At 39.7% G+C, this 26,066-nt stretch overlaps 1 protein-coding gene across 1 annotated transcript in view; it reads right to left on the reverse strand.

The window, feature by feature from the left end:
- znf469 (zinc finger protein 469) overlaps positions 1-26,066 on the reverse strand; it is a 214,936-nt gene that overhangs the window by 160,235 nt on the left and 28,635 nt on the right. Inside the window, exon 3 of the mRNA XM_074677297.1 lies at positions 11,804-11,857. The gene's annotated coding sequence lies outside the window, so the exon portion shown is untranslated. The remainder of the gene's footprint in view (positions 1-11,803; positions 11,858-26,066) is intronic.

Raw genomic sequence — 26,066 nt, forward strand, 5'->3', positions numbered from 1 at the left:
TGTGCAACAAACAGAAATCTGCTTTTCCGGTTTTGGTCTAATCTGCATGCAAATGAAAAACAGAAATACAAACTTAACCATGGTGACCATTGCAAAGGAGAGTGAGAAATATAACAGCTTGCGGCTCAGCCTGTTCAGACTGTCCTCCCCTGACAGCGAGACAATACAAGCCATGCCACACTGCTGTTGATCAGATCAGAATCCCTTTATCTCTCCCTGACACAGACATTAGGCCTTCAACTTATTTGCAGTTCTGTATTTAAGTATACCAATAAAAACGTGTAAATGTTTCCCATACAACTTCTTCCGTGAGTAATACAAAAGGACTGCAGTGTGACAACATGAAACAAGAACGTAATCCATCACATCTTTACTTTCTTCTGCTGAACACTGTGTTGACAATTCAAATATTTCTTTGATCCCCTGTAGACTGTTTCCTGATGGATTTAAAAAGCATCTGTAAGATCTCTTAAATAACGTCTGGGAAGTATGTTTCCATATTAGCTCAGCAGTGTGTTGGTCACTAAGGAGCAGAAACTTAATCCACAGGTTTCTATTTTTGGCTGCCAGGATCTGACGATTTAGCTAGACTAACACAGTAATCATGCAAAGGGACATTAAATGTGAAACAACTTGTACTTCATATTATTTTTCTTCTTGAGGAGCTTTGGTGAAAGAGGTGATCTTTTTTATGACCACTTCTCAAATTTGTTTTTCAAAGATCTGGGATAAAGATGCGTTTTCAGGTAGGTTTTAGATCAAAATGGAAACAAATGGAAAGTCTCTTTTGGCATTTTCCCCCTTGGATTTTTCTAAGATTTGAAGACCTGTAATCAGCAGATACGGGATTGAAAAGCAAAAGTTGCCAAGGAATTAGGAATGTAGGAATAAGTAGCAAGCACATTTACATTCTTCCTTCAAGCTTTTTAAACTCAGCGACAGCAATGAACGCTGGTTATATTTTTGTGTACAGACAGTTATAGGATAAAATCTCCTGGAAAGCATTTAAAATCTTTTCTTTTTCTGTGATTGTACATATATTTGCTTTGATATCATCACCTCTAAGTATAATACTCTGGAAAAGATTTACAAGGCTGCACTCGTATTACTTTACCAAAAAAAACGAATAAACTTATAAAAGAAGATAAAAAGAAAAGTATGGCAAGACTTAAAATTAAAACATACTGTGGATCAATCAGCTCTTAAAAAGTAGGGTCTGTAGGATTTTCTATATTAAAAATAAATAAATAAAAAAAATTTACAGGAAAACTCGTATTTAATTGTCCCTGTGTCTGCCTCAAGCCCTCTCCTCTGCCTGTATGTTGTTGAGCAGAGAGTAGATGCGGCTACCTCAGCCATTAACAGTGCAGCAAGTGACTTTGCGTGTTGATAAAAGCAAGTGGAGGAAGCTATCCTGAACGGCTACAACAGTGGAGGTAACAGGGAGGAGGCAAAACTCAACCAAAGGGAAATGAAACGCCAAACAGATTAAGCTTGTTCCTAAATGAGGGTGAAGCTTGGCTCTACTTTCACTCACTTTTGGGCACGTGGAGCGATATGAGTTGGCTTTCTACTGAGCAGGTATGTGCCTAACACCCATGATTAGCTTGCGCTAACATGTCAAGTCAGGTGCATGGCTCTGGAGTCTCTCTCACTTAGAAATGGGATGCTGCAGGTGGTTGCTGGGCTAGTGAGTTTGTTCACATAGTCTGTGGGTGTGGGCTGCAGCTGGCACTGAGCCAAGGAAGAGGAACCCATTTGGAATTTGTGTTGATGAACAAATAACGAAAATTCCTGCAGACCCTAGCTTTAACCCAAGCTATAATATCTGGAGCAAAGAGCAAATGATGTTAGTTTCCATACACACTCACACACTCACACACTCACACACACACCCTTCTACACCTTCACACAGTGTTTGTTTTCCATTGCTATAGGATGTCAGTAGACATGGCAGTGGAGAAGAAATAACCAGAGCTATGTAGGAAATAGCTTAAAAAATAAATCCTTCAGGTGTTTTATTAGTTGACATAACAGCCCCAGTCATATCAATGTCATAAGGATATCTGGGACAGGAAATAGGTTGGGTAAAATAAGAATGATGTAAAAACACAAGGATTGTACATTTATGAATGACCTCAGATCAAATGCTTTTGGTTAGTATTATATTTTTATACTGTAAGGTTTGATAGACTGATGACTGTCTTTAGTAGATTGGGCATTTATTGCTCAAGATATGTTGCTGACCAAGTCTTTCACTGTGTCTCAAACCTGGCACAGAGTCCCAGGCCTGCTGGTATCATACATGTCAGAGTCAGATCAAACTGAATGGAAACACCCAAGAAGATAAACAAAGTTAATGACCTCATGTGTAAATGGTTTCACATCACGTTATTGCTGTTTAGTTTCAACGCCCTTTATAACGATAAGTAAATAAAGAGAGTGAACTGTCTACATATGGCTTATTCACTATAGGATTTGGTGTGAGTGGGAGCAGAGGTGCAAAGAGGGTTTGAAGAGGAAGCAAATATGGAAATGTGTGAGTAAGAATTCATTGAAGTCTGGAGAAGAGAGTCTCATTGATAAAGTCACTCTCAGCATGGGGGCAGAAGCAGACCTGCTATGGTACAGTCCACAGAAAGGGGGTACGCAGACAGGGGGGTAAATGGAGGATGTGTGAGTCTTTCACCAGAAGTCTGATTCCTAGAAAACACAAAATGCTCCTTCATTTTTCTTCCACCATCCCCCACTACCTCATCCACTCGGTCGGTTGAGGAAATGATCAGTGACTGCTGTTTGAATCAAGCCAAGTCCCGGCTAATCTTCTACACAGACCACTGTGGCATCATTGTGGAAAAAGTATATCCATGCAGTTTTAGCCCTGCATTGTTTTGATATCCTATAGGCTGATGGTGGTGTGTGATGAAGGTAACCTTAAAGAGGGGGTATTGTGCTTTCTTATATTTTAAATATGGATATAAAGTAACAATGCTGGATGTTCGCACTAAATGTGTTCAAACTGCTTCATACTCATGTTGAGGAAATACTTAAATGTGTCTGTACTAAATATGATCACTTTTAAAAATAGTCCCAGATCTTCATGAAACTCACTGAAAAGATGAGGTCATTGCTTAAGGATCTCCAAACTGGTCCATGGCATGTTGAAGATGTCAGACACCAAGGTTTGCTAGAGACCAACAGGCCTCCAGAGAACTGGCCAATCAGATTTGAGAGCCTTAAAGAGACAACAATTAATACAGAGAGTTTCATACAAAGGCTGAAATATTGTTTCTCTTAAACGCCAGCATGAGAACAATAGGAATTCCTTTAGCTGTAAATCATGTAAAGCTACGATGGGTGTCCCAGACAGTGCAAAGCTTGAAGAGAGCACAGTACTCTGGTTAATTGGAAACAGAGAAGAGATACCACTATTTCCTTCCCCTTTTGTTAAGTTTAAGAAACCTCAACTATCAGTATTGGTAAAAAGCATGAAGGATACTCCTGTATCATTCATGGATCCTAAAAGCTGAAATAGCCTGACACTCGCTTGGTTAACGGCCCAGTTTGCAACCTTCTGATTTCAAGCTTATAGTTCCTGGTCATTATTCGAATAACTGTCAAATGTGTGGGGTTGATACAACGACTATACTGCTCCTGAGTGTTATAGTGTGTCTATAATTGACTGGTAAACAGAACAAACAAAGACAGTCGGCTGAGACACTGATAATCCTCCATGTTTGTTTGTCTTCTGGATTCACATTTGATCAAACTAGTCTCTTTGAGATCTCATGTCTGTTAAGAGCCACTGTGAAATCATCAAACAATAAGTGTGTGGTCCAGCAGTCTTATGGAACTGTCTAGTTTATGTGTTAGACATAAATGTGTTTGATAGACTGTAATGTTAAAATGCTGGTGGGGTTGTTTCTATGTGAATGATCTCCACAGTTTTAAAACCAATCAAGCTCTTTAAGTCATGTAATCTGTAGAAAGCTTTCCTTTTGGATGAAGGTAAAATATCCCAGCTGTTGCAAGATTAAATTACGATATTCCCATAGCTGCTGTCAGTCCAACAATCTGTCTGAGTTTGTGTGTCTCTACTGACACCAGGGTGGAGTGGATAACAGAGTTTATGGACATGTAATCAGATAAAGCAAACATTCAAAGTGGTTTGCTTGAACTGCTTTTTAAATACCCAGTTTTCCTTTATCCTTAGGATTTGCTTTAGGTGTTACTTGTTTTCTGCTAGTTGTATTGTAATGGTAGGCCACTGTGCAGGCGGAGTAGAGAGCCCTCTCATTAAAAGACCGAAAGCCCAAAAGAGCATCTGAAAAACAATGAGCTGTGGTTTCAAAAGCATGGCAAGAGAGTGTGTGAAAGCCTTGAAGATCACAATCAAGGTCTGCTGCCTCTGCCTGGTAATCCGCCTCCACTGGCCCTGCCTGGCTGTTCCCTGCGACCTCATCCATGACCCTGACCCATGTTCCCGGAGGTCTCCCTGGGGATAATGAAGGGGTTGAGGAAAGAGAGGACTGCAGAGAATTTCCATCTTTTCCCTGGCTCTGCCCCTGCCCAGCTCCTTTCTTCTCTCTATCAGGCTCTTACAACTTTTACGACAAAACTCCACTGAGGAAAACACAGTCAAAACGCAGGCAAATCCAGCTGGAAATGAATATTTACAGAACTTGCCTTCAAAACCTGTCTCCTCAGCGACTTTCACCCAAGCCTGCTCCTTTTTTTTCCGGTCTCTGTAGAGTACACAGGTCTTATCGTATAACTCTGGATAGTGACACACCGCACAGATTATTTTATCCTCCATCTACCAGCAAGGTTGGATTCGGAGCAGGTGGCGGTTCTCCCTCAATGTCATCAAATCAATGACGTTGTGGGGGAATATCATTGCTGATTGGCTGCAGCGGCAGAGCCTCATGCATATTTGGTCGAGTGTAGTGGCGTCTGATGGCCCAAACCAGCGAATCAGCGTCCAAAAGCAACTTTGTATGTAACCTCAATGCAAATTCGCATCTGGTGTGGCCGTACCGTTACGGTGTGTTCACTCTGTTTATGGATGTGAAAAGGTATGATTTTTCAATAAAACTTTGTAACCCAGTTAGACCCCTTTATAAACCAAGTTTGCATAAATTCCCTTGATCTTCTGGCCCTCTTCCATACTTTTACCCACCCTCTGTTTTTTTAACCATGTTGTGACCATTTATGAACATGAATGAAGGCTTGTCAGAAGTTATTCCATATTCACTCCATTTTCCATACTGATAGCTGATACTGAGGAATTCCAGATGAGAGCGTGCAGTTGTCTTCTTGATCCTATATCAGCCTTCATTACTCAGACACAGCTTAATGATGCCACTATCTGGAAAATGAGTCTGCTGCTGGTTTTCTGACTCTCACAGACACAGACACAGACACACACAAGGTCAGATATGTGCTAAAAGGCGAACAGACATAAAGTCACATGGATACTGAAGTTAATGCATGTTCCCACCCTTGAGATTTGCCTCCTAACCTTTTAGTGAAGCAGGACTTTGAGTAGCCAGTAATGTATTTTTATAAAGCGTAGCTTATATTCTCAGCCACACATCGCACACATTTCATTGGCTGATTTAGTGGTGAAGAGTTCCTGCTGAAAGTCACCCAGCATTACAGAATGAATGGAATGAAATCTAAACATAAATCAACTCAGGGGGTCTTTCTGCAGGGCCAGACTCCAGCTTAGGAACTTGGGACACACGCACACACACACTAGACACACTCAAACTACGAAGGCGATAGATAGATATGTGGTAAAAAAAAAAAAAAAAAGACTGTTCTGCAAGATATATAGCTGCTTTTACTGCAGTTGGCTTGTGTTCCACACAACGCCCTTTACTTTTACACACACAGTATATCACTCAGCTGCCCCTCACTGCTCTGCTAATCCAGTGATCCAGTCAGACAGAGGGTCACCGTGGAGACCCCAAAGTTACTGGAGGAGGGATCCACTGGCAGGGCAAACACACATTATGTTTAAAGTCAGATAAAACTTTCTGACACTCAGACGTCCACGTCATCTTTATGTGTCATCTACAACAAAACTGGAGCTGGGAGTCATTTGTCATTTTTACATCCTGGCTTCTACGGCTGCAGCATACAACTGCTTTGACTCATATTCAGTCTTTCACTGTTTTTAAACAATAAATCACGCCATCAATAAGAATTAACGTTACAAAAATGTAAACTGCAGTTTGACAAAGTGCAAGACATATTTCTTGAAGCATAAATTTATTACTTGCATATATTTTGTGTATGTTTTACTAATGGTTTTTTTTTTACTAAAAAAGGCAGCAATTTAGACAATCAGAATCTTTAAAAAAAAAAAAAAAAAGTTTCTACTCCATAAATACCGTATTGACCCGATTTTAAGACATTACCCCTCTTTTCAAGACCAATCTTTGGAAAAAGACAGATGACCAAAATTTACTTTGATTAAATAAACTATTTTTTATTAAAATTCTGAGAAAAAAAAATCAAAAAATAGTGACTGCTTTCATTTTTGGCTCTATATACAATCATGGAAACATAACCTTTAAGGATCACGCTAAGTTTTTCTTTTACAGATGACTTTTGGACGTGTAGTCTTCAGACATTACAATCCTTAACTCCATAATATTTGCTGCATTGACCATCATTATCTTGATTTAGCTTTTTAACTCTGCCTCAGTTGACTGTTAACTTGCCCAACTTTTGGTCCACTTTGCTTTGGACCATGGGTGGCCAACCTGTGGCTCGTAAGCCGCATGTGGCTCTTTGCCTTTCAGTGTGTGGCTTTTCAATGCATTCATAAAAAATATGGATATTATTATGAGTAGTGGTATGCTGATCAATCTAAAATAGCTATGTATTGATGCCAATGTTGAGATCACTATTGATCAATACTTGGGTGATGAGAGTGATACTTAAGTTTCGGTTTCTTTTCTCTACTTCTCTCCCTCTCAATCGCTCATGTGCTCATAGCTATCTAGATAGATAGATGGAAATGTATTACTTTTCATTTTATGTCATTTTGCTTATGTGTGAAAGGAAGGTGAAAGTGTGTGTGTAAGACCACGTGTGTGATCTGGTTCTTTGTATTACCACGGTAATTTGTGTGGCTCCGGGTCTCTGACTGGTTGGCCACCCCTGCTTTGGACAATCAGCGCGCCTCTCCTTTTCTCATCTCCTGTCACTGCGTCTCTGCTGTGATTGACAGTTCACTGCAGCCTCAGTGAGGTCACTGGCTTTACAAAAAGCTGGAGCTCTCTGCTTTTGCAGTCCTGGAGTAGACAGCTATCATCATGTGCCAATGGTTAGATTCCCCTTTTTGCACATTATTTTTTACAAAAAAACTTGTCTTATATTCGGGTCAATATGGTACTTGGTAATTTGTCTTTCCTCCAAGATATTTTGGTATTTTCTCACTGTGAAAAGAAAGGCCTCCACATGTTAATCACATGCAGCCAAACCAAGTTTTTTCCAACCAAAAAAAAAGTGAAATTAGATCAATTTTCCCTCAAATAGAGGAAATAAATCAAAAACTGGGTCAACAACATAACAAGTGTGATAAGGGCCATGTCCCTCCACATACTAATGCCAGCAGACACATTTGGCCTTGTACACATAAAGTACTTAAAACAACCAATAAAGTTTGATACCCAGCCCAACATAAAACTGAGTGAGAACATGTACAAAATTATACACACAGTGAAAAACATTACACTTCACCATGAGCCGTGTGTCACACAAGGTTCCCTCATCCGTTACCATACATTACACAGATTTATTCATGACGCAGCCAGTTCATATTCCCCTAAACCTCAGCATTAATTCATGTATGTGGACCGAGCAGGGGCCACAGCAGTAGTGAAAGTTTGGTGGCACATCCAGAGGGACAGCAGCTGACGGATCCTCAGGGGACGCTTGAGTCATCCAGCTGAGCAAACAGATGAGGCTGCAGTCCAGACTCTTTCAATAATGCTGAGCTCTGAACGAACACAGGAGCTAATGCAGTCCAGGAGGGCTGGTATGGCAGCGTGTCTCGAAATGCACAGTCCGTATAGGAGGGTTTTCAGGTACAAAGAAAAGTGATGAGGTAGGTATGAAGAAACGTGGCAAAGTCTCACTACAGGAGAGAGGCTGTAGACCAAAACTTTCTCCCACAGGCCAAGTGGTAAAAACAAATATTCTATTCAAGATAAAAAACAAAATTCCTTCACACTTTCAGAGTTCCTCTGTGTTCTGCAGTCAACTTTTACTATCATAGTACAGAGTCACTAAAACAGAGGTCAAATCATTGTAGTTCTTAAGAAAATCACTCCTTCTTTTCCGAGGAAGCGCACCAGAAGAGAGAACAATTTTTCTTCAGAATCGACTTTCCCCGAGTGCAAAAATGTTCACCCAAACAAAAATCCGAGCAAACCACAGCTGAAGAAACTTGCCCTTTAAACAGTGGGGTCAGCGCTACATTTCCACACATCAAGCAAAATTAAAAATTCCCTTCACAGCCAGTTTGCTTTCTGAGGACCAGTTTGTCTGCACTGGCATCAAACTCTGTCAGATTGACAGCGTAAGTTGGACTTTCCTCCTGTAGCTGCAAGGCATGACTGGATTCTTATTAAAAACATCTCACCTTCCAGCTGCCTACACACATGGCTACACACATGACACAAAATATGCTCAAACAATATGAAGGCCTCAGTGAAACAGGCCTGACATAAAGCAACCTGGTTATAAATGTGATGTTGACGCTTTAGCTCATCTGAGGAAAAATAACAGAGAGAAAAAACACACCAGTGTGTTTGTTTCAGCTGTCCCAATCAGAAAAGCGTCTAATTCAACACGAGGAGCAGTCTCTGGCAGAATATTTTCCTTATTTTATGAAAAATTAACCTTCAAGGCTAAATAGGAAAGTTAATGTCTTGTTGAGAAAGCGTTTTCTGCAGAGCGGGCAGCCTTGATGGCAAAGTGAAAACAGCTGAGGAGTGATATAGAGCAATCATCACTGGAGCTGGAAAATTAGTGTGGAAGAGCAATTTGATTTCAACTGTTCTGACATTTACTGTTTTCACATCTGTGTGGTAAGTCTGTGTTTAATATATTAATAATCCTCCATATGCATGTTATCTTTTTGTCTTCTTGATGAAACAACAGACTGGAAAAACAGAGTTTGTGACCCACATCTGCTCCAAACTAAAAACACATGCCCTGATAAATAAATAAATGCAATCTACTTGTTTTACCTGTTTGAAGTCGTTCTATAAATGATGTTGTACTGTTTGGTCCTGGAAGTTTTATGGCGAAGTACAAAAAGTACAAAAAGTACATGTTATTTATGGTCTGGTTTTCCTGGAGAGTGGGTCTGTAGGATTTGAAAAAATGTCATAAAAGTTTAAAAGGTGGTAAAGTGGAAAGATACTGAAACATTTTGTTGAACTCCAAAGAACAGACTGTCCGCACTTTTTGATTGCACTAACAGCTCAAACGCTCTTCACAGATCACTTCTGCCTGACACGTGCGAAGTGAGGAATGATTTAGTCCCATAAGAAATCTCCTTGGTAGCAAATAAGCCATAAAAAGCAGAGGCAAAAATCTCCGGCATCTGCTTTTCAAAAGGTCCATCAGGGAGTCTCCACTTTCTCTTGGTTACATAAACAATGGGGCTTGAAAGTCCAAATGCCTTTAACAGTACAGCTACTGCCTGGACACAAAGACTACTTCCTCCCCTCACTCTTTGCACTAACATGCCCTACAGGCAGGCTGAGGGAAGCTGCGCACCAAAATGACCGAGAGACAGAATTCCTAATAGGTTCAAACTGTACGATTGTAGGTATAAACATTTTCAGCATTGATTCAGGAAAAGAGGTTGATGTGAGATCTAAATATCACAACATCAAGGTTTAATAGGGGTGCAGGATGGGCTAAATTACATGCGAGGAAGATTGGAGGAACAAACAGAATTAATGTTGACAGCAAAGTTAAATAAAAGATTCACGGGAGAATTAAATAAAATCAGAAACCGGGTGAGAGATGCAGGACAATGTATTTCTCCCTTCCAGCCGAAGAAAGGACAAGACCTGCTCTTGTTAAATTTGTTTACATCTTTCAAGCAAGTCATTGCGTTTAACAAGGCCAAGACGTTTCTCAAAAGCAGAAAAATGAGCCTTGTTTTTTTATTTGAGAGCAAAAGGGAAAGGGAGCATTTCCCCCAATGTGAGCCAGCAAGCATTTTATTAGAAGTGATAGTACATGTGTCTATGCGTGAGTGTGTGTGTGTGTGTGTGTGAGGAGGGGGGGATTGTGTGTGTTTGTGAGAGTGTTTACACAGCTGGAAGTAGAAAGTGGAATCACTTCACCTGGCTGTGGTTTCTGGGGTGTCTGCTGTGATCCCATTAAAAGGCAGACAGGCTCTGGCACTCTCTGCACAAAACAAGAGGACTTCACTTACCAAAATATCCCTGCATTAAAGCTCAAAAAGGCAGCCAAATCCCTACAAACCCCTGCTGAATTCACTTAGGGGGCAAATGGTCCCCTCTCAAAGCGCCTGATAGCTGATTGCTCTGGCAGGGTTCAGGTGGATCTGCTGAGTGGCCTCCAGCCCAGTTTCCACTCCATTCAAGTTTCCACTCAGACCCAGACTTGCCTCCACGCCTCCCTCTCATCCCTCTCACCCTTACTCCAACCCACCCCTCTTCACATCCTCCTTCTCAGGTCCAGTCCAAACGCCAAAAACACTTATGCCAGATTAAGTGTAACCACCGTATCAGTAGGTGTTTAAGTGTCTATCTGTCTATCTGACTGCCTGCTTTCCCTCTTTGTCCTCCCTTTCTGCTTCCCAACATCACCCAGTGATTCACCAATGAGACACTATCACACTTAGCATATTTGTGGTGGAGAGTAAACCAAACTCAACAACCCCGCTCTTTGATTTATCCATCTCTCTAACAGCTCCTCTGAGTCACAGCCTGAGTTACGGGACAGAGCGTAGTCCAGAGCAGTCCAGCTCCTTAATGGGCCCGCTGTGATACGGACCGCTTTGGATTGACACTTCTCTCATCCACTTCTCAAAATAAAGTGTTTTTTTCATGTTAACACAAGCGTACACACCAGAAGTCCCGCAGTTCACATGCGCAGCCTTACTGACAAACATCCAAATAGGAAAAAAACAGCAGCATACGCCTCTCTCAGGAGTCTGCAGAGCATGAGATCCAGCCTGCTGCTCTCTAATCCTCTGGTCACTGTCTAAAAGGCAGTATGAGCAAAAGCGAGGAGACCCGAACCAATTAGCTCTGTGGCTGAAGCGGGTGGGAGGCAAGACATTGAAGGAGCATGCTGCGGTCCAGCAGTGCCTGTAATGTGGATCAAAGCAGCAGAAAATGGACTCAGCCTCGGTTTCATTAGCCTGCTCCCAGCCCCGCTCTGTTTACAGGCCTGATTGGGCCGCACTGAAAGCAGATGACTGACTGCTCACTTATCGCCAGTGCACTGTCCAGGCCAATAAAACTCATATCCATACGTAAACAAGCTGCCAAATCCTGCAGAGGAAAACAGTGGTGTGGCTCACAGAGTGAAGCACTCTTGCATATAATTAAAGCAAAGACCAAGCAATTAGATTCAATGCATCAGATTTACACACTGCGTGAAGTGGACAGAAGAGAAATTCAACTGAAATGATAGTCAGAGAGGCTGACAGAGTGACGGAGTGTGGATCTATTTCTGCTTCATTTCAGTGAAGTTTCAATAAAAGCAGTTTTTCACAGTGAGAGTCAGCTCGTACCTGTGTGGCCTTGCGTCTGTGGCGAATCAGCAGAGACGTGGGTCAGAGCCGGAGCTGAGGAACACAAAGGAAAATATGTTACGCAGCTGTGGACGAACGCTGCCAATAAGTTGGGTCAACCTCGGGCCATTTACAGGAATCTACAGCACTGAATTCAGCAACTGTAAAATCCGATTGAGCTGATCCATCACTGATGTGAAACGTAAACTCAGCCGAGATCAAAGTGAAGAAGCAACGTCATTTCAGTGCTCTCAGCAGAATGAAATGTTTATCTACTTAAAATCCATCCTCCCGAAAAGCAGGTCCCATGTCTCATGTCGCTTTTATCTCGGACAACAGCTCAACTTTTACAGGTTAGGATCTTTGGCGCTCAGAAACAATTGACTGGTCTTTGAAGTAGGGATGAGCATGTCAAAACTTTTGGCTTGTTGTGGTGGAAAGTGTGATCATTTAAAACAGCAAACAGCAAAAACAGCCGTCGTAAATCAGCAGGGTAAATCTTTCTTGTTCGTAGGTAACATTTAGGAAAAGGCAACAGTTAGGAAAGAGTTTTGATTTGTGATGCAAACAGATTTAGTGGTTAAGAGCGGGGATGTGGAAAAAGGAACACCAAGTTATGACTTTGGTTTTATTTAATATTGTCCTCAGTATCTGGAGTCGAAGGGCTTAAAAGTTTTCCATTTGAGAAGTTCTAAGATTCAAAGAAGACAGGCACCAACTCCAAATAAGATGTGAAGCAATCAAATGTTTTAAAGAAGATAATGGCGACAAAAACACTATCTGACAGTCTTACCGAATAACGTCCAAATGATCTGGGAGCCGGAGTCAAGAAACATAGAAGTCAAAGCCATGCAGACTGGTAAACACTTGTTTCATGTGTTGAGTTTATAGTCTGTAGCATCATCACTGGTCCTCTCTGAATCCAGGCAAGACAAAGACTTAAATCCAGTTTGCCCCATGTCCTCTGCCTACGACAAAAAGCAGCCCCTTCCACGTCTGGGTTCACACATGTAAACAAACATAAGCCATGTTTACATTCAGTCTTACTTCACTAAACACACCCTGAGCATCCTCCAGTATGCATTTCTGACCTCACAAAACATTTGCAAAACAGCTTTTTCAGTGCTTGATTCAGTTAGCTGGCATGATGTTGTTTATTAGCTTGCAGGTTTCACTGGCTTCACTGAGGCAGTGTTGGACATTTTTGCACGTTATCAGCACTTTTAGATCAGAAAAATGCATCATCTGTGGAAATGTGTGCTTCAATGCATTTGTTTCTTCAGGAGCTGATAAAATAAACAGGGAAAGCCTAGACAACCAGGACTTCAAAACATCTAAAAGTCTAAACCTCAAACCTTTGACTCCGATATTATATGAAAGAGCGCCATGCAGGGGAGGAAAAACTGAAAACTTATCAAGTGTTTTTGGCTAATTGTCTGTAGAAAATGCCTTTTTAGACTTGATCCTCACTCATCTGAGCAGTCCAGAAAAATGTCTAATTTCAAGTTATTTAAAGACAAAAATGAGGTCTTCATTGCTTGTAACAAGTAAAAAAATCTGCCAATGGAACAAGAGAAAAGTAACTGGTATTAAGACATTCTTCTAGTGTCAGGCAACTTTTAAGCAAATGTTTCCTGTTCCATTAGCAGATTTAGTTTCCTTTTTACAAGCAACTCAGAACTCATTTTAGTCTTTAAATAACTAAAACAATACATTTTTTCTAGATTGATTAGTTGAATGTGGCTCATATCAAGTATTACAAGACAGTCTTTACTTAAAATAAGACAAAAAACAGTAAATGGTAGTGACCCCAAGAACCCAAGTTAGATCAGTTCATGTGTCACTGTTAAATTCTTAAAGGAGACAAAACTTTGTTCGCAGTGTTTTGATACAGAAATGCTTCTTTGCCTTGTCTTGTTTTTTGGCAAATATCTGGCCTCATTAACGCCAACCCCCACACCCCCTCTATTTACATGAAATGGTTCAGTCCTGGCATGAAACTTGGCGCGAGTGCTTCTTGCTGACAGTGAGTGAGGAGTGCCGACACGGGCTGACAGAGAATAGGAAGACAGAATAAGGCAAAGAAAGGCTGGCAGTAAATTTAAAAATCTCTCTTTGACAAAACTTATTCTGGTTTGTATAAGTAGTTCACACAATTGAACAACTTTGGATGAAAGTTCTGTTATTAAAACAAACATTTAGCTTTATGAGCAGCATGCTTGCTCTGACTCCTGTCCTAATGCCAGGTCACAGAAGGTTAGCAGCATCATTTCATGTGGTCCTCTGTGAATTAATTATTATTATACCATGGTTTGAGTGAATACTTGATTCTGATTGGCTGCAGGCTGTCCGTTAAAAAGTGTTGTAGGACACCTATAAAACAGTTGCAGTCAAATAGCCTGATTGTTCTAAATTATTGCACTGGCTCTCTTACTCACTAGCTTGATACAGAGTGAGTGGTGGTTAATATTCATTAAAATGATTTAGGATAGACCTACTTGCTTGATACACATAAATGGTGGATAATATTTCTTGCAATAAAAACGTTTAGGAAACTCTCTGTGGACTTTGATTCTTTGAAACAAAATTTTGCACACACACAAGCCGTAACAGGTGCACATGCCCTCTGAAATGATCCTTTGTATCACATAACATAATGTTAAGCAATCATCTCACTTCCCTCCACTGTCTAGGCCTAATGTAACAGCTGCAGCCAAAAAAGCTGCAGGCTCTGTGGCCAGAGCCGGTTACCTTGGCAACGCATCACAACGAGGGATATTAATTGGTCCACTCAGCCACTTCTTGGGAAAAACGAACGATATTAACATTAAAAAACAACATTAACGTTTTAATAATTGATTTCATATCTATTTCCTTTGTAAGAGACTATGGTTTGAGCGGGATAATACCCTTTGAGGTGTCCACTATCAGAAAAAAATGGACTTTGGGGAAGCAACCATCCTCTGCTTTGCATCAGATGCTTCACATCTCCGCGTCATCCAGTCATTTCTGATGATGGACACCTTGTCAGGCATTATTCCTTACTTACACACACAAGAAAAGATGTCAAGCACTTGTTTTTTAAACCACGATAGTAATATGAATATGAGGGGTTAAATGACTATAATTCATACTTCTATTTTGCATTATTATTGAAATATATTTTTCTGTTAAAATTGTACTACCATAGCATTTCAGCAGTACATTACAGCAGTACAGAGGGTCTCCCCTCTAGGTATCTGTGGTCATTACTCTTTTTCCACAGAATATACAAGTAGTTTGTTTCAAATATCTAATTTAAGTACAGCAAAATTCTTTATAAAAAATTAACAATTCTCTTGAGTTTGCTCTGCACTCTAGAAACTTGAAGATAACAGATCCAAAGATTGTGGAAAAACCTGGATCTCAGATGACCTCAGTCAGCCCTTTTTATTCTGGCATCTGTACAAATGCTTTTTGCCAAAAGAACAGGTGACTGAAGTTAAAACATGTGCATCAAAAACACCTGTACACGTTCCCTTTGAATGACACAAGGTAAGCACCTACAACACTGCACTGAACCATTGAGAGGGTAAACAAGAGCGCACGTGCCTCGACTGCTTCTCAGGGAAATATCCCTCATACACAATGAGTGCACAGACACTGAACAGACACACATAAAACATTCATGCTCACAAGTGGCAGAGAGAGCCTGTGCAGTCCTGTTTTGATAGGCAAAGAGTTGAGTGTTGGAGATGAGGATGTGTGTGAAAGATCGGGCCTGCTCAGGAGTCGCTGTGCATGAAGCCTTGGAACGCACACTTGGAACACGTAATTGAATGAGAAACGGTCTCTTGCTGCATCAAGACAGTTTTCTGGCATGGCGATAAAAGCATGCGGTCGGCGCGGCTTTAGTTTTTGCTGCCTGTTTGCAGCACTTTTATTTGGTTAGCCCCCTCACTCTGCTGCTCCCTCTACATCCTCCTCGCGCCAAAGCATGCAGAAAGTCATGAACCTGTGTTGTTCACTGCTTTACAAAAAGTATAAATCAGATGTAATAAAGAGTGGAAAAGACCTGTTTCCAGCTGGGAGCGAGATTGGCAGAATGATTGGCTGGCTGCGCTGCTGCTGCTACACTCCCTCTCCAGTGTCACAGGTCTGCTGCCAAGACGGACGAGCACTGTGCTCCTGCCCAATTTCAAAATTTTATTCAACCAAGCTTGTGTGCACACATGTATACACACACATACACAAACACACACACAGCGAGTATTCCCTCTGCCTGGCTTTTCAACCCACACCCAGACCCTCTCACACTTACGTAAGCCAAAGTCAGCTGTGAGCAATGATTGAGCAGCATGCTGATAAGTATTGCGACAAGAGGTGCAGAAGTTACATGCACACAAACAAAAACAAATGGTAATGCATACGCCAGACAAGAACTGACATAGTAAAAGTGATTTACAGCCCATAGCCACAGAGAAATAAACCATATGTGTCAACAAGCTCTCAGTTTTACTTGCTTTTTGCAAGCTGACTGCCATAATCCTCTGAACATATCTCACTTTACTGACTCCCTGGGAAAGTTTTAATTATCTCTTAGAGGAACCAAAAATAGCAGCCCATTCCTTTATTTGTGTGGGAAGAGTGCAACATGGGATAGAGAACTATATGACCTCTGCACTCTGACAGCTTCTTTTTTATTACAGTGATTTTTCTAAGCCCAAATTTGTATGTTCAAAGTGACTTTGTATCAGAGGATGACAAGCCGAAGATGTTCCTCAAGTGGCTGACAACTTTTCTTTAAGTCAGAGAGACAATAAATGTAATGCAGGGTAAGTTGTAAAACTCTTGTGAATGAAACTGGACAGAAAGCATCCTACAGTTTCCAATGGAAATAAATGTTTGAGTCTTTAACTGGGGAAGGGGGGGGGTAATTTTTTGTGAAAGAAATTTATTCATCTCTTGAGCTTAGCTTGAAATTCCTGTATTATACAGTACATAACATTAACAGTTAAAGATGATGGCATCTTCAAGTAACATAAAAACCTGCTTTATATCAGCTGGGAGTGATAAACCTCTTGACCCTGAGGGTTTATAAGGAAAAAAATATACAGTCTGTGCCAAAAAAGATGAATTATGGGGTCACAAAAGTGAATATATTGTGTGATTTTGTTTATCTCTATAATAACACAGACGTGGATAACAAACACTAAGGGAATTAACAATTGAAGAGACCAGATTAGCACATGAAATTCTGCTGCAGGGCTGACATGTGAGACCTGAACTAAATGTTCTGAAGTTATAAACAGTTCCTTCTTTCCTGACGGCAAACTTTTCTGCAATTTCATAGTTTTGTGAGTCATAATACAACAGTTTTCCTTTCTACCATTCAACAACACTAATTTGCAAAGGGTTTCTGAAATTTCAGTTTGTCTTTTCATTGTGGTCTGGAAAATGATTTCATGCTTTAAACTTTATCTCTACCACGTTTGCACAAAGTGATATCTGTCATTAACAGATGTTATCTTCCATGTACATGACTTTTTTATTTACTGATGAAGAGAAGAAAACAGGCCTCTGCTGAGAGGTGATTTTTTTTAAAAAGGCATGATTAGTTCAGCCACAAAAATTATCAAACACATGCTGAGCACTAACGAATGGCAAGTAAAAAGCATGTTTCCAGTCACAAATTATATATATATATATATATATATATATATATATATATATATATATATATATATATACTGAATATTCATCAGTTTTGTACGGTGGCCCTGAAGGTCAATGGGAAAAAATAGTTAAAAGGAAAAAATAGATTTCAGAAGCACTGCTACATTTCACAAACAACAAATATATTTTTAAACAGACAAATACATTTCACAGAACAAAAACACATTTCAAAAAACACAACTAGATTTCACAGAATGCATATAAAAATCACAGATCACAGAATAAATTTCACCAATCACAAAATAAATCTCACCGATTACAAAAAAGTTTCATCCATCAGGAATTAAATTTCACTGGTCACAAAAAATTTTGCAGATCACACAATAAATTTCAGTGATCACCAAATAAATTTCACTAATCACAAAGTGTATTTCACCGATCACAAAAAATCTCACCAAACACAAAAAAAGTTTCATCCATCACAAATTTACTTTCACTGATCACAGAATAAATTTCACTGATCCAAATGTTCTAACAATGGCCAAATACATCATTATTTCAGTATTTTAAATTGGCCCATTGAAAAGTCTTATCCGTCAATTACCAATGTAAATATAAATATATATATATATATAAATATATATATATATATACATATATATATATATACATATATATATATATATATATATATATATATATATATATATATATATATATCAATATAAATATATATATATATATATCAATATAAATATATATATATATATATATATATATATATATATATATATATATATATATATATATATATATATATATCAATATATATATATATATATATATATATATATATATATATATATATATATATATATATATAAATATTAATATATATATAAATATTAATATATATATATATATATATATATATATATATATATATATATATATATATATATATATATATATATATATATATATATATATATGTGTGTGTGTGTGTGTGTGTGTGTGTGTGACCCATTTAGAAGATCCTTAAGCAATGACCTTATCATTTAAGTATGTTTGGTGAAATTTTGTTAAGATCTTGTGCCATTGAAACAAACTGTTTTTTTTTTTTCAGACCTCGACATGTGAGTATGTCAAGGTCTGAAAATCGGCACACGTTTAGTATGAACATCCAGGAGTGTTACTTTATATCCATGTTAAATTATGGGGAAGCCAAATAGCCCCTCTTTAAACAGTCTTAAAGTTAATTACAGTAAAGGGACAACAGCTTATGTCATATCCAGGCACGATTTCCATTTTCTGATGTCTGATGCATCTGAATAAACTTCCTCAAACATAATGTAAAAGCATGAAGTAGTGAACATCCACATGCCTGAGCTGTTTATGCTATATTGGCTTTGATGTTAAAATTGGCGTAGGACAATCTTTATCTCCATGTTTTAGAACAAAAATCTGCAATATGGAAACAACTTTTTATCTTGAGGTTTCATCTGTTGTCCATACATAAGTAGTTCAAGATAAAAGCATCCTAGCATCACTGTATCACAATAAATACTGATCTATCTTATGACTAGAAATCCATGACAACACTGGGTGATGGCTTTATTATTCAAAATGATTACCCCAAAAATCTAACAAAAAGACTGTATTACTGGTAGGTTTGATATCTTCAGACCTTCATAAGGTAAGCGTGGAGTCAACAAGAAATAACTACATCTTTTTTTTATTTTTTTGCTTCAATGTTTCTTGTAAACCCAAACACCCTTGAACTCTTGTGTTGTTTGGTTTTAGTCACAGGTTTGTATAAGAGAGAAAGGTGATTAAGAGAGAGGATTTAAAGGCCAATGAAAAGCAGACTGTAGCTTAAGTTCCTTGATCACTTCCACATTTTTTCCCAGTGCACACAGACACTCCTTTCTTCTGTTGCTATCTCTCCATCTTTCCCTCAGCCGCACACAAAATATGAATCTATGTAGACCTACACATGGACAGGGACTAGGGAAAACAAATTCCTACCCAGGAAACAGACACAGGAGCTCACAAAAGCAACAAAAATAATGTGTCATCAGGGTACACTCTATGAACCTAGGGTTGGTAGGAGGGCTCCGAGTGTCTGCAAAACCTAAAACATTGTCCACACCTTAGAGCCACCCTGAACACTCGGTTTCACTTCGGTCCCTGATAAATCACAGCCAGGCTCACATTAGGGGTGTCAACTTGAACAGGAGCCATGATAAAAATCGAATCCCCTTCAAGTGGTCCCATGGTTGGACTAAGCCGTACTGGGTGATTCAGTACTTTAACTTGCTGAAATCATGACTACAGCAGCGTGACATATTTTCGTTTCTGTTTCTAATTAGGTCAGCATCCAGCTTTTTTTTTTCTGAATTATTATCCATCTGAGAGTGAGACACTGGTGTTCTGCAGTCCCACCTGCATTAAGAAGGCCTGTTCCAAGACCTAATAGTGACCCACAAGTCTTAAACACTGCCTCATTGCTCAAATAACATGCAAGTATTTCTGTAAATGTTACAAACATAATTGTAAACACATTGAGGAAAAGACTTAAAGTATGTCTGTGGCTTAGGGTTGCCGATCGATAAGAAACAGTGAAGCCTATTACAGCTGTACAATAACAACTCCAAGCTATTCTTTTGGCCTTTTTTTATGTACTTTTGCCAAATAATCCATGTTAATTATGATAAGAGGCTTTATTAATCACCCCAAGGGTAAGAAAGTTTCTAAAAAGGTTACTCAGTCTTTTTGTTGCTGCTGGGTTATCAGCTCATGAAGATCTATCCCACAAGGCAGGTGAGGTTTTAGTTTTTTGACTTCATTAAATGTTGTTTTGATACATTAAACAATCCTACAGGCTATTAAACTAACTAAATCATCTGAAAATACAATCAAGTCTCAGAGGATGACTCTGATAATGAATAAAAGTTGCTGCAGGAAAGGCTAGCACATGAGGACAGGAATTACACGTAAAAAATTGAATGCATAGCACATGTTTTCCTTACAAGGCTTCATTTGACTCATTTATTAAAGCTCTTTTCTGTCAGCAGATAATAACCTCAGCATTCTGTATATCCTCCGGCAATATGGTTATCGTGTTTGATCAGATCACAAATTAGGAAGAGCTGCAAGTCAAAACAAATACCTAAAGTAATCCTTGTGTGATATATAGCAGAATAAATCAGAGAAAGTCTTTATTCTGTGATACCCATTTCTTTGATGAACTGTTCATGTGTACGGTAAACTTGCAGGAAGCATCAGCATCCTAAATCAAAATCATCCTGTGATCCAAACCGACGTCCCACGTGAACCCAGTAACCATGACAGCCTGAGGCCAAATCACACTTTTGCAGGAACAAAAACATTACAGCAGTCAGAGCAGAAACACAAACATGGACAACAGCCACACCACAGCCTCTCCTATCATATATCCCTCCACCAGCAAGAGCGAGAGCGGCCAGGAACCGTCGCTACACTAAACCACAGGTCTCATAAGGATCAGGGGCAGAACAAATGATAATCCAGACGCTTACAACACTTCTGTTTACCTATTAGGAATTGCGGCATAGGCAAAAAAATGTCTGGATAACAGATGTAGACATTAACTTCTGTGATCTCATTCTAAATTACGCAGTACAAGTGCTACTTACAAATAAATCATTAGCCTGTGAAATCCTCAAATGCTCACTTGCGGTCACAACTTGCTTGTCCTTTGATTTATAGAGCACAACAGTGGTATCACATTCTCCTTTGGACTTTGGCAAGTGAGACTACTATTCCAAGTCAGTACTGCAAACACGCACCCAGCATCTTCCGGCCCCCCTCCTGGCTACTGGACATAACGACCTGCCCCTGCCAAGACCAAACTGTTTGTCAGCCACTGAAACGTTAAAAAACAACACTCAAAGTGTAGGTTCCTTTTTAGTTGTGACACGTTCTGCCAAGAAATTACATTTATGAGTAGGTTTGTCTAAAATAACACAAGAAAGCTCTATGAGGCAGGAATGTGTTTTTATTCCGCCTACACAAGGAGTATTCAGTGGAAAGTGTAGGAGACAAGAAGGCCTGGTCAGAGTCAGAGTACAATGCAGATGTAGTCTGTAGGATGAGTGTTTGCTGGAGTTGGATGGAGGCATTTACTGTATCTCAGAGGGAGCTGAAGGCTTCTGGTATGGTGGTCAGGTTGGATCCAGAGCCAGCGTTAAGAGTGTGCCTCATGTCTGAAACAATGCTTTTGAGTTACAGTGTATTGTTTGAGGTTGAGACGTGTGGTTGAGTAGAGGTCTAGAGCACATTGTGAACTCTACTGTTTGTACCTCTTCATCAAATCTCTACAGTCTGAAATGAAAAAAAGTAGTTGCTCCAATGCCAAACGTTTATTGGGACTGACATTGTGTTTGCATCTGTTTATGGCATCTCCTCTTCTTTCTGTTTTGAGAATGTCATCTGTATTCACAAAGAAGAAATGCAGCTTTAATACTGCAAATGTGGTTCAGATAATAAAATAAATCTGTTGCAGTTTGAGTCAGACTCTTTGTCGTGCGTCGCTGCAGTATGCAAATGTACAGACAGCATTTCTTTTAATAGACCAGTGAAGGGAAAGTTAGAGAATAGTTAAAAGCATAACCTTGGTGTCTGAAAGACTCCAAAAGTTTTACAGTGATTCTCTATGTTGTTCATTTTGTGAATTCTCATTTGGGATGACTGATTCAACTAGAGGTGAGTATTGACAAGCCTCACTATACGATATGCATCATGATACTTGGGTCACCATACAATAATATCACAATATCACAATATTGTGACAGTCTACACAGTTAACTATTTGATTAAAATCAACTTTTCAAATTTATTGCGTTTGAAACAATAAAAGTCAGATGCAGTGTTTCTATGCATACACTTGACCTGAAAACATAAAGTGTGTCAAGTTTGTCACTTATACTACTGTGACATTAAACTAATGTTGCAAGAAAAATTATTGGGTTCAAGATGTGGTCAATTGGTGACCCTCATAAATGTCACTTGATGTAACAAATATTACTCATAAAAAATCTGATATTGCACAAAACATGACTGATTAATATTTTATCAGTCTACTACACTGTAAAAATTAAAAAGTGACATTGTACAAGGAATAGAGAGAAAACACTGATGTTTATGGTATCAAAACCAATATCATCAAGTTTAGGAATAAAATATTTTGAATATACTTTAAGATTATATTTATACAGTTTATGGGCAACGTACGATGAAGAAGCTCTTCGGTGCCATCTACCACATTGGAGGTGCGGACGACATATTGAACTTCCAACTCACCGAAATTATGAATTTTCATTTTTTCCCCAAATTGATATTTAGAGTTGAAATATCAATATTTTATCACAGGTCAAAGTATTCCCATATATTGCCATATCAACACTTTTTTTTCACATCTCTACATTCAACACAGGGTTATGTGACAGAAAAAACTGTGAATGCTGCTGGAGTTAGCAGCAAAGTTGTGTTTCAAGAAGAAAGACCTGGGTATGAATCCAGTTCAGACTCAGACAAATCAAGAAACACAAGTCGGTTTCTTCCCCTAAATGTCTGGTTTTCTTTCTGCAAAATTATCAACCATTGACATAAAATAGGTTTGGTTAGGCAGAGGAATCAAGACCAGTGCAGTTAGATCAATCAGCCTCTGGTTTAAAATATGAGACCATGCAGAAGTGAGAAAAACCTGCTGTTCCTTGAGTGTCCACTAGAGGCTGGCTATCACATACACACCAAGTCAAGAATAAGCTGTTTTTAAGGTGGAAATAAACACGTTTAAAGTTGCAGTTGCAGTAAAGTTGGTATGCTGAGCATGCTAATATTAGCAGAGCTAGCACCGATTGCCTTTGATCCTCCCTGCAGCGACTACATGTATGTGCTTGTTACAGCGGACTCGCACCAGGTTCGTGTTTGTTCCATCTCTGTTGCCTTTTCACTGCTTGCTCTTTAAACCAACTTGCATCAGTTGCCTGTTTAGTTTGGCATGTAGTGAGATTGCCAGACAGCTGGAGACCTGAGTCCAAGGAGTTCCTGAGCCTTGTTGATGCTTATTTCATTTTGGCTGTAAAACCTCAAATTTGTGGACTCCTGGACTCATGTTGTTGACGTCCAGTGGAATATGATCTACCATCAGCACAAGCCATTCTTCTTTAGAAAGCCAAAAGGTTTTAATGTTGTTTCAGTGGGACAAACAACTGTGTCACAATGTTTCAGGATCAAAATACTGTCAAAGTGTGACAAACTACGACATGATGGCCCCTTAAGACTCCTTGCAGTTTCCATGCATTTTCAAGGTCAGAGGCTCAGTTGTAATTCTATTCTCCCCTCTTTTCTAAAACAAAATGCAAGTTGAGGATAAACTTTTATGCTCTTCAGATGAGATCAAGATTACTTATGAAGAGAGATTTTTTCAGCTATTTAAAAGCTACAAAAGGTTAAACATAACAGTACCCTTTAGAGGTACAAGTCCAACTTTCGTCAGTCTTTTTTTTTCTGGTAATGTTGTGAAATGAGATGTTAGCCATAGAAACAAAATCACGCTTCACATCCTTAACATACACTTTGTAAGTAATGTAGCCTGTGCAAGGTGAAGTAGGTCAAATATCCACCACCATGTCTCCAAGTGTAAGGTCTTCATTATGTGACCACAATCCCAGTTTAATCAAATAAATGGTTGTATAATTAGAGGACAGTTGAAGCACATTTCCCAGCTCTGTGAATCACTGTCCAATAAATGTTATGTATGTGCCCTAATTTCAGTGTGGTGTGTGACCTACACCGTGGACTCTTTGAAAAACCCTTTTTTGTCTGATCTCCATGATTTTCCCAGAGGAGAAAGCAAGGAAAGAAAACAAACAGGCTTCACAGTTTGTTTGCTCTGCAGAGCAAACACCCAATAAACCTGTCTGGAAGGTACAAGAGGAGTTTGTAAAAGTTGTAGCATACACACCATTACTTCTCTGATGCATTCAGAGAAAAACACACACACACACACACACACACACACACAAGAGTGGGACTTTTTCTGTGCAGCTAGAAAGACCCATTTACTATAAAAGAATATGTCCAGTGAGCTGAGATCCCAACACAAAGCAAGAGGAAATTGGAAAAAGGAACAGAATGAGAAATCTTGTTGCATAAACAGGTTTGGTCTGCTACTTTTGTAAAATGTATGAAGATTTTTAGTGTAGATGCAGCAGAAATTATCTATATTCAGCATCAACAGAAAGTCCAGTGACAGCTCAGAGCCAGCCACATGGGCTGTGCCTGCCATGGAGCTCAGGGCTCGGTGAAAGAGGATATCAAAACAACATTCTCCAGCTATGCTAATTGGCATACTTTCACGTGGGCTGGAATGCTATGATAACATCCACCTCTATTCCCTGAGGAGGCCTTGATCCTGCAGGCGTTTACTGGGTCAGGGAACCTTGATGTGGATGAAAGCAAGGTAGAGGGGCTCCATTATGGATATACAGAGCGGGGGAGGGGGTCTCTCACTCTTGGAGACACACGTGGTATTTGGATTAGTTGGGATGCTGATGCTTCTAGCAATGGTGTTTTGATGTTTTGAGAGATAAACGGAGGCTTTAGCTAAAGTTTCTTTCGTTTAGGGGCCTCTCCTGTCAGGTAGATGTCACACCCACTGCACAGTAGGGGGCTATAAGGCAGGGGAACTAGTGGGGAAGTGGGGTGGGTTTTCTGGGACAAAGTGGAGCCCTGTCTCTGCAGGGATGGTTACAGAGGCATGGGATTGATGGGGTGGTGATGAGAGATGGAGATGTCAGGGAACAGACACCCATTCAGTGCAGGACCAGTAAGAGAGGCCTACTGGGTAACTCTGGGGCCCGTCATCACCTTGGCTCCCTGATCTGGGCTTCGAAGAAGAAATTGGGGGAAGGAAGAATAGAAAAAGGGGGGACTGTCTGAGAGGGTTCAAACACATCACCCCACTGTGGGTTTATTATTCTGTGCTGTGTGACCTGAGCCAGCCGCCTGAGCATCTACAGAAGCTACAGTACGAAGGTGTCTGAACAAGAAACTGTGAATCAATTACTTCTCTGTGCGGCCAAAGTACAAAATGACTTCACAGTGAGCGTATGTGTGTCAGGCTAGATGTGAAGAAGGAACAACAAACGTTGCTGCTTTCCTCGTCTGAAGGGCATAACATTTCAGGTCACAGCTCCGTCCTTGGGCCTCCCAGATATTTCTGAGAGCAGAGAAAGAAATGTGAGACTGATAAGAATCGGTTAGCTAAGGTCATTCCAGGTGCTCAGAGGGAGACCCTGAGTGTTTATTATATCATTGCATAAATGGAAGTGGGTGTGCCAAAGTACAACTTTGCCTCTCTTAATCTCAAAACTTCTCTATTTTGAATCACGTTGTTCTTTATTGACAGAAAAACTACAGAAATTTGAGGTATAAGATAAGGATGACAGAAGCATGGTCTAGTGCAGTGTTTTCCAACTTGTTTCAGTGATGTGCCCCCTGTGAAATGTAGTTTTTCTGCCAAGTACCCCCTAACAAGCTCAAAGCAGTTTGGTTGAAAAAG

The sequence above is a fragment of the Halichoeres trimaculatus genome, unplaced genomic scaffold (assembly GCF_033239565.1).
Source record: "Halichoeres trimaculatus isolate MK-OKI-2021-1 unplaced genomic scaffold, fHalTri1.1 fHalTri1_scaffold_10, whole genome shotgun sequence".
Lineage (NCBI taxonomy): Eukaryota > Metazoa > Chordata > Actinopteri > Labriformes > Labridae > Halichoeres > Halichoeres trimaculatus.